This window comes from Mauremys mutica, chromosome 3 (genome assembly GCF_020497125.1).
Source record: "Mauremys mutica isolate MM-2020 ecotype Southern chromosome 3, ASM2049712v1, whole genome shotgun sequence".
Taxonomy (NCBI): domain Eukaryota; kingdom Metazoa; phylum Chordata; order Testudines; family Geoemydidae; genus Mauremys; species Mauremys mutica.
In genome coordinates this window covers 46174225-46192722 of record NC_059074.1, presented here as the reverse complement: position 1 = coordinate 46192722, position 18498 = coordinate 46174225, and the positions used below count along the sequence as shown (strand labels likewise).

The 18498-nt window shown below is 40.7% G+C and overlaps 1 protein-coding gene across 1 annotated transcript in view; it reads right to left on the bottom strand.

The window, feature by feature from the left end:
• Positions 1–18498, bottom strand: part of AGPAT5 (1-acylglycerol-3-phosphate O-acyltransferase 5) — a 107350-nt gene that overhangs the window by 76263 nt on the left and 12589 nt on the right. The window lies entirely within an intron of this gene.

Here is an 18498-nt window from a genome sequence, read left to right as displayed (position 1 = left end):
TAACCCTTTCTCCCATAACATTACATGGGGAGCTCATGTTGGTTTTTTTGTCCACTGGGACCCGCAGACCTTTTTCAGACCCACTGGTATCCAAGATCCAATCCTTCCATCTGTAGGCATGGCCTACTTTCCATATTCCTAGAGGTATAACTTTGCATTTGGCTGTATTAAGACATTTTGTTTGAATTGGCCCAGTTTACCAAGTGATCCAGATTGCTCTGTATAAATGCCCTGTCATCATTTTGGTACCACTCCACCAATCTTTGCATCATCTGCTATCAACTCTGATTTATGCTTCCAGATCATTGATGAAAATGTTGAATAGCATCAGGCCTGGAACTAATCGCTATGGAAACCCACTAGAAACAACCCCATTAGATGATGATTTCCTAAGGACCGCTTTTTGAGATCTATCAGTTAGCTAGATTTTAACCCATTTAATGATCTTGTACAGTGCTAATTTTTTTAATCAGAACATTGTGTGAATGAAATGGCTAACAAAAGTCTATTACATTTAAGCAGTTCCCATTATCAACCAATCTCAGCAATCTCAAAGAATAAAATAAGGTTTGACAAGACCTATTTTCCATAAATCCGTGTCAACTGACATTAATTATATTCCTATTCTCTATCAATTGAATTGAATTTAAAGCAGGCTCCTGTATCAACTTTTCTATTATTTTGTCTCAGAATAATGTCAGGCTAACTACTGGCATACATTTATCTGGGTCAACCCGCTTGCCCTTCTTGTACATTGGCACAACATTTGCACTCTTCCACTCTCTGGTATTTGCCTGGTACCCCAAGATTTGTTAATAATTAACATCAATGGGCCAGAGATCTCCTCATCCAGCTCTTTTAGGACTCTTGACTGCAAGTTATCTGAGCCTGTTGATTTAAAAATGTTTATTCCTAGTAGATATTGTCTAACAGTCACCTTAGTTACTAACTGACTGTAAAGTACTTAATGCTCATGTGATATGAGTACATCATCCCACTTCTTTCCAAATACAGAACAGAAATATTTATTGAACATTTCTGCCTTTTCTGCATCAAAACTAACAATTTTACCATCTCCGTCTAGTGATGGAACTCTTCCATTGCTAGGATCTCTTTTGTTCTTAACAAACTTTATAAACACACACACACGTACCCATCCCTTCTTATTGTTATTATCCCTGCCAGCCATGGATTTTTCCCTGTTATCTTTAGCTTTCCTTATAATTTTTCTGCACTTCATGACTTCTGCTTTATACTGATTGTTACATCTTTCCCCTTTTTTCCCATTTCTTATATATTGGTTTTTTATATCTAATTGCTGCCTTTAATTTAGCACTGACCCAGGATGGGCTTTTAGCCAAAGATGTCCTCTTTATTAATTGTGGCATTGTACTTTTTGGCCATTTGATAAACTTCTAAAAGAAGCTGCCAATTTTGATTCACACTTTTTGTCTTAATTTTCCTCAGTTTTGGGAAAATAGCCCTTTTGAAACACTAAATATATATTACTGGTTGGGACTGGGGGTTGGACTAGATGACCTCCTGAGGTCCCTTCCAACCCTGATATTCTATGATACTATGACTGTCCTCTGCCCATACTGAATGTAATCAGGTCATGACCAACCACCAACTTCCACAATAAAACTGTCTCAAAACATTTTTCTGTGGATTAGCTTTAGTTCTTGGCTCTTATGAACAGATGTCTCTGTTCACGCCCAAGGAAGTCTGCCACACTTATTTTCACCTTTCCTATTCATAATCCCTGTAACCATTTTTTTTCTAAAAACTACGTTACATACATGTTCAGCTCTTCTACTACTAAAGACAGAGAAAACACAGAAAATACTGGACTACTGCTTTAGTGGATTTATTCTCTCTCTCTCACACACACACACACAATACTTGATTACAATGTCTGCAGAGAATTACATCAGTATATGGCAAAGAGACACTCACGTCAAATTCAGGCCTGATATAAATGGGTGTAACTCCCACTGAGTTAAAATTAGTCCAAGAGTCAGTACTCTAATTTAAATCTGTCTTTGTAATTTGAATTCCAGTCAACAAGGAAAATATCTTGAATGACAGCCCTCCAAAACCTTCATGGAATTTGTCTGAGCATTTTCTTATGTAAGGATTTCATAGATTGTGAGGCCATAAAAGATCACTGTGATCATCTAGTCTGATCTCCTGCATAACCACAGGCGATAAGACTTCTCTGGATTTATCTAGAGAACATCTTTTAGAATAAATATCCAATCTTGATTTTAAAAGTTGATGGAAAATGCACCACAAATCTCAGTAACCTGTTCCAATGGTTAATTACCTTAACTGATAAAAATCTGCACCTTATTTCTAGTCTGAATGTGTCTAGCATCAACTTCCAGCCATTGGATCCCATTATATGTTTGTCTGCTACACAGAAAAGTCCATTATGAAATTTTTGTGCCCCATGAATTGTGATCAAGTCACCACCTAACCGTCTCTTGTTAAATTAAACAGTCTATCACTATCTGGCATGTTTTTCAATTCTTTAATCATTCTTGTGGCTCTTCGAACCTTTTCCAATTTATCAACATTATTTTTTAATTGTAGACAGCAGAACTAGACAGTATTCCAGCAGCAGTCACAGCAGCGTAAATACAAAGAGGGAATAATCTCTAACTTTTATTTGCTATTCTCCTGTTTATACCATCCCAGGATAACATTAGCCCCTTTGGTCACTGCATTACACTAGAAATTTTAAATTTAATTTTAAAATTTTAATGCCATCTGTAGATATTACACATTGTTCAGGAACAAAGCAACAGTTTAGGGGCCTGATTCTACAACTCATTTACAGGAATTCCACTGAAATCATAAATCATCTAGTTTGTGAAACTAAACTTTGTCTTTTTAGTGTGGGAGCATAATGTAGTAAATCTTATTCCATTGGCAATTTAGTGATAGAAAGGCCAGGGAGGTATCATTTGATTTGTAAAAATTCACAGAATCATAATTTCAATGGTGTCACCCTCTGCAGAGTGCTGGGGGAACTTGCTGTCCCCATCTCCCAGCTCCAGATCCTCTGGGTTGGTGAAAATTTTAATAATACAATTTAGTTGGAAATGGATCAAATTGGGTATTATTCAAAAGTCCTTTCTCCCATGAATGCAATGGTATAAAATGCGACAAGCCTAGAATAATTATGTAGCTATATATTTGAGAAGATGTTTTCTTTTTTAAATCAACTTTTTAAAAATATACTTTAACACTGGGATGGTTTACTTACATAAAATAGACACTGATTTTTGGTCATTCTAGGGAAGTTAGCCTTGACATGTAGGCCTGAAAACATTTATTCAAATCAAAGTCATCATCAGTGTCGTCTTAGTCTAGGGCACCACTGCTAGACACGTTGTCACACGGATCATCATCCACACTGCATATCAGTGATTGTCTCAGCTATTCCAAGCATCTTCTGAGCAAGAAAAGTCTTCAGAGGCTAATCAAATGCTTTCCAGAAAAAGATAATTTGGTTTTCCAGCCAACCTTCCAGTAGTTTCATATCCTGAAAGGATGTGGTAAAAATTTTCTTGAACATATATTTACATAATTGTTTAGATTTGCCATGTTTGGTACCATTGTATTCATGGGAGAAAGGATTTTTAATAATAACCAGTGCGACTGATGGCACTGTATTATCAAAATTTCCACTAACACCTAAATTCCCTCTAAGATGCATGGCCGCCCAGCAGTCTATTCAGTGCCGCGCACTTCAGGTGCCCCTATCCCCACTGCCCTTGCCCTCTGCCTTGGAGCCCCTGGCTAGCTGCTCCCGGGAGCGTTCTGCCTGCTGTGCAGAGCTGGGGGAGGGGCTCTGATGTCAGGGAGTCCTCCTCCCCCCGCCCCTGTACCCCATCAGCACAGAGCCGGGGGGGGGGGAGGGAGAGATATGATGACAGGGCTCAGGAGTGGGACGGAGCTTGCTGGTAGCTGCTGCTGTGTCTGAACAAGCAGGCTTCAGAGTGGTGAGTGTTGATCTACTTAAAGGGGCAGCACATGTCTCTCTCTCTCTCTCTCACAAACACACACACACACACACAGAGTGTGTGTCTGTCTTTCACACTCACCTCCCAACACATACTTGTATTACTGTTGTTGTTACTTCTTGATACTTCATGCAATACACATATATTCTCTGTAATATTATTCTTTCAAAGTGTGTTATTTTAGTGTTTTGATTGGTCTATGCATTTCATAATTTTTATTTCCCTCTTATGCTTAAATTTAATTCTGTGAGTAGTGAGTTCTAAAATGCCTAATCTGTCCTGGCTGGAATAATTATCCCTATGGTAACTTCTTAAAAATATATATTATATCTAGGTTTTTTGTTTCTACTGGTGGCACACACCCGCACATTACCTCGAAATGGTGCACATAACAAAATTAATTCAATACATAGATGGAAAAAATTAGAAGGAACATTGACCAAGACCTGGAGCTAGGGGAAAACAAAGGGCAGCAAATCTCCACTGGCCATGCTACAGAGGGTGATATCATTGAAATTATGATTCTGTAGATTTTTCTGAATCAAATGACATGCTTCCTGGCAAAGATAATGCTTCAGATGAGGAGGGAAAACCCTAGCTAAATCCATCCCAAAGAACAAACACTTATGCAGAAGGTCACTGAACAGTACCAGCTATTTCACAACATTTAAGTCTTGCAAGAATAAGAAACAAAAACTGTGTATTACCATTAACCTTGTACAACAAAAGAGGGATAAATCTACAGAAAAATCCAGTGGGAAACAAATATTTTAAAAAACAAAGTTTTAGTGCCTCCCTTACTCCCCCCAAACCCTACACCAATACTGAGATACACGATTGACTTTTGACTAAATTCATTTTTCTAATTTATTAAAAAACAAATAGTACTGTTTCCAAAGATAGCATCCTATACTATAGCTAGGATTATCCACCACGTCCAAGAGGAAATCTGCATTATTTATTTCTTCAGCGTTGGATCTTTCCCTAGAATTAATTTTTTATAATCCCAGTTTGGTAAAGCACCTTTATGTTACTTTGAAAAAAATCTGTTTAGAAAAAGTGAGTACTCCATGTCCGTAACAGTTTTTCCATATACATGACCAAAGAAAAATTGATTTATTCAAGACACATGTTAAACACAAAATACAGCTATATCCAATAAAAGAGATGCATTGTTTAGCTATCTAGATAAAATGAATCTTTTCCTGTTTTGAACTGAAGAGAATATTTCCAGCCTTTTTTTACCTCTTATTTTATAAATGAGAAAGAGAGGATCCAAATACTGTCAAGTCTTGAAGGACAGGATGGCTCAGGTTAACAGGATGTAAAGACTTTCACTTCTAGGTCACCAATTTCAATTTGGCCCATTTCAGTGATGAGCAAAAGGTTGTTACCATCTGACAGCTGTTTGGTGGCCTTAGTGAACTGAATTTAGACACTCATCCGCTAGGAACTGCACTGAAACTACATCATGTAAGTCCTCATTAGCCTTGTTGGCAAGAAGAACCTGATGGAAATTACAGGGCCACCCTCTCACTCTAAGAGGTCTGCGTTGAGACACACAGCAGGGCACAGTTGAGAAGCTTGCACTGTTGTCACTCCTGTCGTTCTACTCCTTTGGATGGATAACTTTTGTTTTCAGTGCTGTGTACCTAGAATTTTCATGGGAACTAAACATAGGACTAGTGGAGACTTCAAGGACTCTATGGAACAGAAATAAAATTTTTATTAAAGTGAATGTTTGAAAGGAAATATACATGAGTTAAGAGGGAAGGTACTGTACATCTGGGGTCAGGCTTGGGTTATGGGGGGTTACAGATATCATTTGCAAGGATGAAAAGATACATACATATCGCATAACCGGCAAAGACCCAGATTGGGGTGCAAGGGTTTTTAAACTGTCAGTGGATAAGTGGGCTTGGGTACACCACCCATGGAATGAATAAGGAATCCAAGTCAGTATCGGTGTCGCAGATAAATACATGGGTGGGGTGTGTCCCTTGGTCCGTCAGGGAAGGAAGTGGGTTATTTCCCTGGTGGGCGGTCTCGCTTACACACTTTCCTTAGCAAGTTCAGCTGAAAAGTCTCACAAAGACCTTAAAAGATGGCTCTAGAAAGTACATTATAAAAATCTCTCTTCAAATCAGTCTAATATGATCCATAGCAGATAGCAAAAAAAAAAATGTAATTTCTGACTCTTCGACATTGTGGATTAGCTATGACATATAACTGGTATACAGATAGAGGCAGGAGTTCCTGACTGGGGGTCTTGAAAACCCTGACTAGACCTAATGCTCAGAGATGGATTTTGAAAAATCTACTTGCCCATGACGAGTGTGGGAAGCTTTCCTCAGCAAGTGCCTTCAACTTCTAGGCAACCTAGGCCTTCCTATGAACAATAAAGCCTAACATTTATGGTTGCAAAGTGAGATTAGTGTCAACAATGTAGTGCTGTACTCTGAAGTCTGCAGACAGACAGCTCCAGCCTCCTTCCTGCTGCTTATAATTTTGCCAAGCTGCAGCAAAGTGAACTGATTAGTCTTGTCAATCCCAACAGCTTGAGGTGGGGAGAGGAGGCATGCGCTGTTGGTAGTTACACTGGAGAATACCTCCCACCCTCAGTCCAGCCTTTCATATTAAACTTTGGCTAGTAAGTTTAGTCCTCTAACTACCAGTTAAAAGTGTTTAAGCCTTACGGATGCATTAGTGGGAGAGACCAGTGGCATAAGTAAGAAGAGTACATTCTTGTGTGAGAGAGATTGAGGCAAGTGGAGAAGGGTGGGGGGAACACTGAAGACAACATAGGAAGAGAAAAATAGCATAGTGAAGCCAGGAAAGGAAAGTAAGTTAAAGAGAAGAGCAATGTAGTGAGCTAAGTTTTTTAACCAGAAATTTGATTGACACTATAGAAAGTACAGTAGACAACTGTTTTAGGCTTTAAATTGCAACTATATGACTGTTGAAGCACAGCAAGACACGAGAAGTAATTCTTTTGCTTTACTCCGCGCTGATTAGGCCTCAACTGGAGTATTGTGTCCAGTTCTGGGCACCACATTTTCAGAAAGATGTGGAGAAATTGGAGAAAGTCCAGAGAAGAGCAACAAAAATTATAAAAGGTCTAGAAAACATGACCTATGAGGGAAGATTGAAAAAAATTGTGTTTGTTCAGTCTGGAGAAGAGAAGACTGGGAGGGGACATGATAACAGTTTTCTAGTACATAAAAGGTTGTTACAAGCAGGAGGGAGAAAAATTGTTCTTAACCTCTAAGGATAGGACAAGAAACAATGGGCTTAAATTACAGCAAGGGAGGTTTAGATTGGACATTAGGAAAAACTTCCTAACTGTCAAGGTGATTAAGCACTGGAATAAATTGCCTAGGGAGATGTAGAATTTCCACCATTGTCTAACCTGCTCTTAAAAATCTCCAAACACCTGTCAGGAATGGTCTACATAATACTTAGTCCTGCCATGAGTGCAGGGGACTGGACTAGATGACCTCTCAAGGTCCCTTCCAGTCCTACAAATCTATTTTTCACCCTGACTTTTATGCTAGTGTCTTGGTTAGTCAGTTTTGGTTATTTCAAAGCCCTGCTTGTAGTCTATGCAATATGACTTGCGGCCTACAGTCTAGCTCACTGATTTTTAAAACACCAGTTTGGTCATAGTCAAACCACCAGGTCACAGACGGAGGTTGCTAACTGATTAATGAGAGGGAAAGACAGTAACAGAAAATGTGGAAATAGCAGAAGTGCTAAATGCATATTTTGTTGCAGTTTTCACTAAAAAGGTTAGTAGCGATCAACATCTAACACGGTGAACACCTTTGAAAATGAGGTAGGATCTGAGGCTAAAATAGGGTACAGAACAAGTTAAAAATGACTTAGACAACTTAGATGCCTTCAAGTCACCAGGGCCTGATGAAATATATCCTAGAATACTTAAGGAGCTGGCTGAGGAGATATCTGAGCGATTAGCGATTATGTTTGAAAACTCATGGAAGATGGGAGAGATTCCAGAAGACTGGAAAAGGGAAAATATAGTGCCAATCTATAAATAGAGTAAGGACAGCCCAGAGAATTACAGACCAGTCATCTTAACTTCAGAACCTGGAAAGATAATGGAACAAACAACCAACCAATCAATTTGGAAACACGTAAAAGATAATATGGTGATAAGTAACAGTCAGCATGGATTTGTCAAGAACAAATCATGTCAAACCAATCTAATACCTTTCTTTGACAGGGTAACAAACCTTGTGGTTAGAGGGGAAGTGGTAGATGTGGTATATCTTGACTTTAGTAAGGCTTTTGATACTGTCTTGCATGACCTCCTCAAACAAACTAGCACAATACAGCTTAGATGGATCTACTATAAGATGGGAGCATAACTAGTTGGAAAACCATTCCCAAAGAGTAGTTATCAGTGGTTCACAGTCAAGCTGGAATGGCATATCAAGTGGGGTCCTGCAGGGATGAGTCCTAGGTCTGGTTCTGTTCAATATCTTCATCAATGATTTAGATAATGGCATAGAGAAGTGGTCTCCAAACTTTTTATGCACATGATCACTTTTTGAATATAAGATCAACTACCCTGCCCCTTCCCCGAGGCCTGGCCCCGCTCACTCCATTCCTCCCTCCCTCCCCTCCATCGCTTGCTCTCCCCCACCCTCACTCACTTTCACTGGGTTGGGGCTGAGGGGTTTGGAATGTGGGAGGGGGCTCTGGGCTGAGCCTGGGACAGAGGGTTGGAGTGCAGAAGTGAGGGGTGCAAGCTCTGGGAGGGAGTTTGGGTGCAGGAGTCATATGGTCACACTGCACGTAATCTCATATAATCCACTGGACATTTCGTGAATTTTACTTTTTATTAGTGTCTTTTGTGGTTTATAGATCCAAAATCCTTCAGGGATTGTCACAAATCAGTGTAACATTCACAACTGTGGGGTGTGCATTGGCTGAGCGTGGGTGCAAGAATGAGGGGTGCAAGCTCTGGGAGTGAGTTTGGGTGCAGGAGGGGGCTCCATGCAGGGGCAGAGTGTTGGGGTGCAGGAGAGGGTGAGGGGTGTGAGCTCTGGGAGGTAGTTTGGTGCAGGAGGTGGCTTGGGGTGGTGCAGGGGATTGGGGTGCAGGCTCTGGGAGGGAGTTTGGTGCAGGAGAAGATTCTGACCTAGGGCAGAGGGTTGGTGTGCGGGGCGGGGGGGGGGGGGGGAAGTGCAGGCTGCAGGTGCTTACCACAAGTGGCCTCAGCTGGTGGTAAAGCCAGGTTCAGGCAGGCTACCTGCTGTGGTCCCACACCGCTCCCAGAAGCAGCTGGCTCCTGACACGTCTCTGTGGCCCCTGGGAGGGAACCGGCCAATGGGAGCTGCGGGGATAGTGCTGGGGGCGAGGGCAGCACATGGAGACCCGCTGCCCCCCCCTGCCCCCTACACGCCCGGGCCGCAGAGATGTGCCAGCAGCCAGCTGCTTCCAGGAGCGGCGTGGGGCCATGGCAAGCAGGCAGCCTACCTGAGCCCAGCTGCGCCACTGGACTTTTAGCAGCCTAGAGATCGTGATCGACTGGCAGAGGCTCCAGGATCGACCAGTGGATCGCAATCGACGGATTGGTGACCACTGGCATAGAGCGTATACTCATAAAATTTGTGAACAATACCCACGCTGGGCAGGGTTGCAAGTCCTTTGGAGGATAGGATTAAAATTCAAAATCATCTGGACAAACTGGAGAAATAGTCTGAAATAAACAGGATGAAATTCAGTAAGAACAAATGTAAAGTACTCCACTTAAGAAGGAACAATCAGATGCACATACACAAAATGGGAAATGACTGCCTAGGACGGAGTACTGGAGAAAGGGATCTGGGGAATATAGTGGATCACAAGCAAAATACAAGTCAACAGTAAAACACTGTTGCAAAAAAAGTGAATATCATTCTGGAATGTATCAGCAGGCATGTTGTAAGCAAGACACGTGAAGTAATTCTTCCACTCTGTTCCACACTAATAAGGCCTCAATTGGAGTATTGTGTCCAGTTCTTGGCACCACATTTCAGGAAAGATGTGGACAAACTGGAGAAAGTCCGGAGAACAAAAAAAATGATTAAAGATCTAGAAGATCTAAAGATCTAGACCTATGAGGTAAGACTGAAAAAACTGGGTTTGTTTAGTGTGGAGAAGACTGAGGAGGGACATGATAACAGTTTTCTAGTATATAAATGGTGGTTGTGCACAAGGAGGAGGATGAAAAATTGTACTTAACCTCTGAGGATAGGACAAGAAGCAGTGGGCTTAAACTGCAGCAAGGGAGGTTTAGGTTTGGACATTAGGAAAAACTTTCTGTCAAGGTAGTTAAGCACTGGAACAAATTGCCTAGGGAGGCTGTGTAATCTCTGGCATTGGAGGTATTTAAGAACAGGTTAGACAAACACCTGTCTGGAACGTTCTAATTATTACTTAGTTCTGTCTTGAGTGCAGGAGGTTGGACTAGATGACCTATTGTGGTCCCTTTCAGTCCTACACTTCTATGATTAACAGAATATGTGAGATCATTTCATTTAGGCAAATATTTAAAGAATAATAATAAAAAAGCTTTGCACATAGGAAACTCCATATATACTAAAGAAAATAAAACAGGTCTCAATTATATTCTAGGTACAAATGCTCAGAGGAGAGGTCTATCACAATAGGCAAATCTTCATTAGTAGAAGAGCCCTGGAGGTCAGTCCCAACAGGTTAACCGGCTGCAGTGTCAGCTGCAGAAATTCTTCCCCAATGTAAAAGGAAACTGGATAACATAAGGCTGGTCATACTGGGTCAGACCAACAGTCCATCTAGCCCAGTATCCTATTTTACGACAGTGACCAATGCCAGATGCAGAGGGAGTGAACAGAACAGGGCAATTTATGAAGTGATCCATACCTGTCATCCAATCCCTGCTTCTAGCAGTCAGAAGTTGAGACACCCAAAGCTTGAGGCAGCGTCCCTGACTATCTTAGCTAATGGCCACTGATATACCTATCCTCCGTGAACTTATCTAATTATTTTTTGAACCAGATTATACTTTTGGCCTTCACAACTACTCTTGGCAATGAGTTCCACAGGTTGACTGTGTGTTTGTGAAGTACTTCCTTTTGTTAGTTTTAAACCTGTTGCCTGTTAATTTCGTGGGGTGACTCCTGGTTCTTGTGTAACGTGAAGTGGTAAATAACACTTCCCTATACCCTTTCTCCACACCATTCATGATTTTATAGATCTCTAATATTCCCTCTTGATCATCTCTGTTCTAAGCTGTACAGTCCCAGTCTTTTTAATTTCTCCTCATATGGAAGCTGTTCCATACCCCTAATCATTTATGTTGTCCTTTTCAGTACTTTTTAAAAATTCAAATATATATTTTTTGAGATGGGGTGACCAGAACTGCATGCAGTATTCAAGATGTGGGCATACCATGGATTTATACAGTGGCATTATAATATTTTTGTCTTATTATCTATCTTTTTCCTAATGGTTCTAACATTCTGTTAGCCTTCTGGATGGCAGCTGCACATTAAAATACACAATAAGTAACAGTCTTCTCCTCTTTGACGCTATTCCAGCACCAAGCTAAGTGTTTTGCACCATGCTCCTTTTACAGAAGGAAAGGGCGGACTGTGTAATCAGAAAGTTACATAAGGTTTCAAATACACTGGGAATGGCAATTAGAGAGGAAGAGAAATTGCAAGTATAAAAATACTAGCAGGGTTACTCTCCCTCCTGTCCATAGGTGAAAAAGAAATAGGAAACAGTCAAGGGTTAAAGAAGTCATAGAAATACACACCAGCATTTCTCCTCCAAACAACCACAGGATCCTATTGTTTTCAATCTTCCACTACCCACATCTCCCAGCTCTGTGTTGTCATCTCCTCCTTTTCCTGTGTTACTAATTTAAGATTGTGAGGTCTCTGGCACCAGGACTCCTTTGTTATCTGTTTAGCGAAGTAGCACTGAAACATAACAATAACAGTGACTAGGCTAAAGAGAGTGAGAAAACTGTGTCAGAGTAGTGAGCTGAAGAAAAAGAGAATAAACCAGATAGAAAAAGCCAGCTGTCCATGCAAGTTAATATCTGGTTATTCACTCTTCCCGCACAGTGCTAGGTTTCAAGTGCTGCCTGATCTCCCTTTTGTGTATATATAAAGGTTATTATGTTTCTATAAAGAGATACTTGTACCAATCCAATTTCCATTGAAGTTCCTGGAAATGTTCCTATTTACTTCAATGGAAAGTGGATCAGGTCCTTTTAAACTATCAGATCTAGTAAAGGGTAAAGATTTAACTAGTGCTGTCAACTAATCGCAGTTAATGCATACAATTAATGCAAAACAAATTAACTAAACTACAAAAATAGTCATGATTTATCACAGTTTTAATCGCACTGTTAAGCAATAATAAAATACCAATTTAAAATGATTATAAATATTTTCAATACATAAAATACATTTTCAAATATATTGATTTTAATTACGACACAGAATTCAGTGTAGTGCTCACTTTATATTATTTTTACTGCAAATATTTGCACTGTAAAAAAAGATAAACAAAATAAATATTTTTCAATTCACTGAGATTGCAACTATTTTTTTTAAATCTCGTGAGTGTGACTTTTTAAAAAAGTCATTAGCCTAGCTTCAACCCAAAAAAGTACATTAGTATTGTACAATAACAGCCCAAATAACTACAGCTTATGATATTGTAGTTTTTGGCTGTGAGCTCTTTGGGGCAGAGCCCAGCTTATTTTAATACAACACCTACCACAAAGAGACTCCAATACAGTAAGTTTGGGGGCAGTACTTCATTTCTTTCTTTCTTTCTTTCTTTCTTTCTTTTAAAATGGAAATTGATTAGCATGGAGATATTTTTGTAGCCGTGTGCCCTGGCGTCTCACCCACAAACCACCAAACGAACTGTAAGGTATGCATTCAGAAACCAACATACACTGTGTGTACTGAGGTCCTGTGATGTTACTGCTCTTATAAAAGGATTTACTGGAGGAAACAAATAACTATTTATAACCATTCTGATGTCAGTTTTATTTACTATTAAATCACAACAGCTTCTGTATAGTTATGTTTGAGGTTGTTCAAATTTTTACTTAAACAAAAAAAAATCCTGTTTTTTTTGGCTCCCTTCTGTCTTTCCTACTTAGTCAGTTGATGAGAAGAATAGCCCATACTGGGCTTCTCAGCAGAAGTAGTTCAGACCACAGAGCTTCTCCTTCATTTGACTGTAATGGGGCTTAAGAGAGAATGCTACTGCAGGCGTTGGAACACAGAACTCGCTCTCTCTCTCTCAAGTACTTCTATGGCCCCCAATACCACAGGATCTGAACATCTCACAACCTTTTCATGTATTTATCCTCAGAATACCCCTGTGAGGTAGGGAAGTATTATTATCCCCATTCTCCCCCTCACATGGGTAACTGAGGAACAGAGAAACTGAATGACTTGTTACACAGGACATCTGTGGCAGAAGAGGGATTTTAACTCAGGTCTTCCAGTCCACAGGCTAATGCACTTACCACTGGACCAGTGCTTCAAGAGCAACAAAATATTCTCTCTTCTCTCCCCCCGCCCCCCAAGTATTGTTCAAACCCCCATCTGACAGGAGAGATGAAAGGAGAGGGAAGGAAAGAATCCTTTAATTTTTTAGTCCATTAATTTGAGGAGAACTAGGTAAGTTTATGGAGGATAGATCCATCAATGGCTATTAGCCAGGATGGACAGGAATGGTGTCCCTAGCCTCTGTTTGCCAGAATCTGGGAATGGGTGACGGGATATATCATTTAATGATTACCTGTCTATTCATTCCCTCTGAAGCACCTGGCATTGGCCACTATCGGAAGACAGGATACTGGGCTAGATGGACCTTTAGTCTGACCCAGTATGACTGTTCTTATTTTCTTAAGAAAAGGCAACTCCAAACTTCTTGGCTTTAAATAATATTTTTTCCTGAAAAAAATCCTTTACATTTCACATATATTTTTATACAACTGCTTAATAAGATATGAAGTATAGCAATACGGTGGGCAAAGAGACTTCATGGTCACAATGTGCAATTTCCTGGTTTGAAAGCCTCATCAGACAATGAGGTCACAGTTTACATCCAATCCAGATTACTAGCGCAGGTAATTCACTCAGAAATAGAGTGCACTTGTGTGTTCTGTTTGCCTTCAGGGGAGGAAACTGTTGCCAAACCCCAGAGACTGAACTTCACAGGAACCTTGTAGAGAGCCTTATGCATAATTTAAGATGTCTGAGAAATCCTTTACTTGGCTTTATTGAGAGGCAGAGGATTTAATAAAAAGATATTTTGATTTATTTTATTTCCTCTGTCTAGAAATGATATTTAGAGCTATCAATTTATTATTTTGTTTACTCTGATTATGTAATTTGATGTATAGTACTAAACTTCCGTAACTCAACTGTTTGCCCTGACTTTTATTCTTACACCCTAATCCTGCAAACATTTACATGCCTGAATATTCACTCTGAAGTCAATGAGATTACTCCCGAGCATAAAATTAGGCACCTGTTGAAGTTTTTGTTGGACTAAAATATAAAGACTTGCTCCACTAGTTTCCCCACCTGAATTAAACAGGAACATCTGACATAGTCATGAATGTGTCCTGAGTTTGAATTGCAAAGGATCTGATCTAGTCTTGCCAGCAGGTGCTATTCCTAGCTAAAAGGAATCATTGACATTTTAAAAGGAAATAGGATTATTTTAGTCAGCCAAAGAAAACATACAAAAATAATTGTAATAAAATAGTATTATAAATGGCACGAAAAATGTAGTTTTGGAGTCTTTCATTCTGCTCATATTTCTCTGACTACGTATATTTTTAGTATTTGACCCTAAAAATATAAACTTTCAAATATTCAGGCCTTAAACTATAGTAGTCTACTCATCTAGAATCATAAAACTTCTATTAAAATGGGTATAAAGATATTTCCACAGCAGATAACCCATTGGAAGGGGAAAATGTAAAGTGAAAAAAGGCTCATTATCTTCATCTTTTACTGAAAAAAACAAGAGGCAGGTGATAACAGTAGGAAAGACTTATTTTATAAATATTAAACCACTAATTTCAGTTATCTAAGTTCATAAGAGGAAAGCTAGCTACAGAAGTATTTACTTGCTGTGCCTACATACAGCAGCCCAAGAAAAATATAAAACGCAGTCCTGAGTTTCTTTTATTAACACTTTTTTGCCTAAATAGTCTTATAGTGCTTTACTGACCCCATTTTAGAGATGGGAAAACAAAGCGAGAGAAAAACAAAATGTTCAGAAATATCCACTAATTTTGTGTACTAAATTGAGGCCTTTTTTGGATATACTGAACAACCACATGCCAAATATCTTCAAGTAATTTCAATTAGTGGACACTTTTTAAAATAAAGGCTCAACTGGCCTGCCCCAGGCCGCACAGTTGGGACTGGAGTCCCATAGAGAGTGAGGCCTAGTCTACAGTACAAAGTTAGGTCTACCGCAGATGGCTTGCATCGTCAAAGCTGTGCATGTATCTACACTTACATTTGTCTCCCACTGATGTAAGCTTTTCCTACATTGTAACACCACTCCCCAAGAGTGCTGAACTATGGTCAATATACTGAGGTTGACACCATGCAAATGCAGACGCTGTGCTACTTATGTCAATCCTAATAGTCCTCCAGCAGCTGTCCCACAATGCCCAACACTGACTGCTCTGGTTACAATTGTGAACTCCACTGCCCAGAGGTCACGGAAACCAGAAGCCTTTTAAAACCCTGTGAATTTTTGAAATGCCTTGTCCTGATTGCCCAGCTTGGAGAGCACACCTAGCAGCTCTTCCTTGCCATGCACAACTTCCCAGCTGACCATGCTAGCTACATGCTCCAGATGTGCTTTGGACTGGAATAGAAAGGATCTCCTGGGCCTGTGGGGAGAAGAGGGAATGCAAGCACAGCTCCTGACCAGTCATAGAAACATGGAAAACTACAAGCAGATTGCACGGGGGATGCAAGAGAAGGAGTACAACAGCAGGGATCAGCAGTAGTGCCATGTGACAGTGAAGAGACTGTCAGAAATCTCAAAAGGCCAGGGAAGGAGGGATAGCTCAGTGGTTTGAGCGTTGGCCTGCTAAACCCAGGGTTGTGAGTTCAATCCTTGAGGAGGCCACTTAGGGATCTGGGGCAAAAATTGGTCCTGCTAGTGAAGGCAGGGGGCTGGACTCGATGACCTTTCAAGGTCCCTTCCAGTTCTAGGAGATTGGTATATCTCCAATTATTACCTATTACCTTTAAGCCAACAGTCAATTCAGTGCCAAGCCACAGACCTGCCACTTTTACAAAGAGCTGCATACCTACCACCAGCACACAACCGATATTTCCACGAAGCTTAAGTCACAGGCTCATGGCATGAACGAGGAGGAAGAGGCCATGCCATGAGCCAGGACCTGTTTGAGACTCCACCGCAGTCCAGTCAGTCCTGGCAGTTGAGCATGGGTGAGCCCAATGCAGGAAAGGAACTTTGGCTAAGTGTGTACATTTATTTCCCATTACAGTGATGGCACCCCCAACTTAGCAGGACAGAGCCATCAACTTTTCATTAATTTACTTGTACTAGAAGAGAGAGCAGTAGAACAAAGAGAGCATTGTCATCTGCTTTTCATTCCTCTGTAGAGATAGGTAAGGGAGGGGCCATGCGGAGCACTTTGTTTATGTACAGGGATGTCCCTTGAATCTACCTGAAAGATCTTGATGAAATTTTCATGAAGGTACTCTGCAATCCTCTCCAGAAGGTTTCTAGGATGGCAGCCCTATTTCTCCCTCCACAGTAGGACACTTTCCCATGCCAGTCAGCGATAATTTTGGCAGGAAACATTCCAGTAAAAAGGGCCTGGGTGGCTTCGGGATGCCCGTAGCAGCTGTGTGCTCTCTGCCTTTGTTACCCTCTGGAGTGAGATATCAGCTAAAGTCACCACAGCCTATGGAAAATGGTGCCAATATTCAGTGTCATTGCCCTATAATCATAGTTTCATGTAATCAAGCAATCCCCTCCTTTCCCTCACCACTGGTCACCCACAGTCACCATGGCTGGTGCAATGGTGCCATGCTCAAGCACTCCAAGCAGAAGTATATAATAACCAGGTCTTGTTTAAAACTTTAGGGAAGCAAGGGAAGGGAGTTCTGAATCTTAACTTCAACTTTCCATTGTGACTATACTGACAATCATAGCTCTGTGTGTTTTATCTGTAGCTGCCGCTGTTGAGGCCTTGAGGGGTTCCCAGGGAACGCCTGTGTCAGAAAAGGAGGAGAAAGAAGATGACTTCGGATGACATGTTCAGTGAGATTCTGTAAGCCAGGGCTGCATCAGATCATGAGCAGAGGGCCTGGACGATGAATAACACAAACTATATGGAGAAGGAAACATCAAACAGGAGAAAGGTCCAAGAGGCCCCGCAGGAAAAGGAGAGATAGCTTCACCAGGACATAATGGGGCTCCCCTGGCAGCAAGCACAGATGCTGCAGACTCTTTTGGATAAATAGGATCATCAGTTCCAGGCTCACCTCCCTTTGCAGTTCCTGGAGAACTGCAGTATAGCACCTCCCTACACACCCACCCCTCCAACATTCCACGTGGCATCAAGGGCTGCATCCCTTCCCTACTGCTTTACACCAGCGAAAATACAGGAGAATCACAACTTCACATACACTGAACTGTGAGAGCTATGACTGATGTATTTGTAGCTAAAATGAACATGAATGTTCCTTCCTCTTCTTTACGCTCTGTTCCATAAATGTATTAAGGTTTTAATGTATATGCTTTTAATTTGCACAGAATTTTTTAGGTGTTTTTGCTACTCAATAAAATTCTATTGTTTGGAAAATAATTCATCTTTATTAGTTCCCAACATATGCTGAAGAGTGCCTAACGGTAGTGAAAGCACCCACTAGTTGTTTAACACACTGGGACACAACTCATAGGATCAGTGGCAAACACAGTGTAATAATCATAAATGGACAGCAAGTGCCACAAAATTAATATGTACATTGTCAGTGTTATATTCACAGATGTGCGCTAAGCACCAAACAATTCCTAACAGGCGCCCAAATTGCAGGGTCAGGTAGAGCTCTGTACACTGTGATGCATTATTGTGGCTCGCTGTTAAAATGCTCTTTCAAGTGCCTTATAGCTCTGCATTGAGTTCTTCTGATGGCCCTTATGTCTGGCTGTTCAAACTCAGCAGACGGCCATTCCACCTCCGCCCACCACCCTGGCAACAACTTTTCACCTTTTGCTTCACATATATTATGCAGGACACAGCAGACTACTATAACTATTGGAATATTTTTCTCACTGAGATCCAATCTTGTTAGTAAACAATTGAGTGTTCCTTTAATCTACCAAAAGTACATCCAACGGTCATTCTGCACCCGCTGAGCCAATATTTGAATCT